Source organism: Vigna umbellata, chromosome 3 (assembly GCF_029865625.1).
Source record: "Vigna umbellata cultivar VRB3 chromosome 3, Vumbellata_1.0, whole genome shotgun sequence".
Classification (NCBI taxonomy): domain Eukaryota; kingdom Viridiplantae; phylum Streptophyta; class Magnoliopsida; order Fabales; family Fabaceae; genus Vigna; species Vigna umbellata.
Window position 1 is genome coordinate 41,446,871 of NC_142167.1, and position 1,107 is coordinate 41,447,977.

Here is a 1,107-nt window from a genome sequence, read left to right on the forward strand (position 1 = left end):
TTAGAGAAATTACCCGTTCTTCCTTGATTACTCACGTATTGAACTTCTCCTTCTTGTGGTCTACTTTGATATGAACAATGACCATTGGGATGGTCACCTCCATAGAAGTTACATCTCATGGGTTGTTGACTAGGAGAAGGTTGTACTACTTTTAACTGCTCAAGTAAATTATCCATCTATTTGGTTAATGCTTCCATCTGATGAGTCAAAATTTTATTCTGAGCTAAAATTGTATTTGTAGTACTGAGATCAAGCATTCCTTTCTGTTGAACTATTTGTCTATTATGTTGAGCTTGATGGTCTGTAGATGCTAGTGCCTCAATGATTCTTGTTGCTTGCTCTACGTCTACAAACATCATTGTTCCTCCAACTGTTGTATCTAATATCATTTTTGTGTTTGGCCTCAGACCATTGCAGAAAATATTTAGTTGAGCAATATCTTCAAACCCATGATTTGGGCATCTCCTCAGTAAAGAATTAAATCGTTTCCAAGCTTCACAGAATGGCTCATCTGGTCCTTGCCTAAAAGTAGAAATCTCAGTTTTGCCTTAATGTAACGAGAAGGTGGAAAGAATCTATTCAAGAATTTGTCTTCTACATCACTCCACTTGTTCAAACTCTGGTTTGGATGTGATTTAAGTCATTCCTTTGCTTTGCATGTCAAAGAAAAAGGAAACAAACGCATATATACATGGTCAAGATCTCTTTCTTCAAATCCCATAGTTCCTATCCGTTCATAGAACGTAGAAAGATTAATATATGGATCTTCATTATCCATTCCAGTGAATTGATGAGAACTGATTAGGCTAAGGAAAGCTGGCTTCATCTCTAATGTTTTGGTGGTGGACGGTATTACTATGTTAGAAAAATATCTTGGCCCTTGTTGCATAGCATAGTCTCCTAGTGTTCTTCTAGGTGGGTTGATCCTTCTTTCGCCATATTTTCTATTTCTAGATGTGTGATGGAAGTATTGGAAGATTTTTCCTTTGTTTTTCCTTGCTTCTTGTTTTTTTTCTCTATTTCTTCGAGCAGTTTTTTCTATCTCTAGGTTAAATGCTAATTGATCTTTAGAAACCTGAACTCTTAAGAACATAAATCAAAACAACT

General features: G+C 35.9%; 1 non-coding gene across 1 annotated transcript; it reads left to right on the forward strand.

Annotated features, from left to right (window-relative positions):
• The first annotated feature begins 444 nt into the window (after positions 1 to 444).
• LOC148202497 (small nucleolar RNA R71) lies at positions 445 to 550 on the forward strand. The gene has a single exon (XR_015785369.1). It is a non-coding gene; the product is annotated as a small nucleolar RNA R71 (small nucleolar RNA).
• Positions 551 to 1,107: the final 557 nt, after the last annotated feature.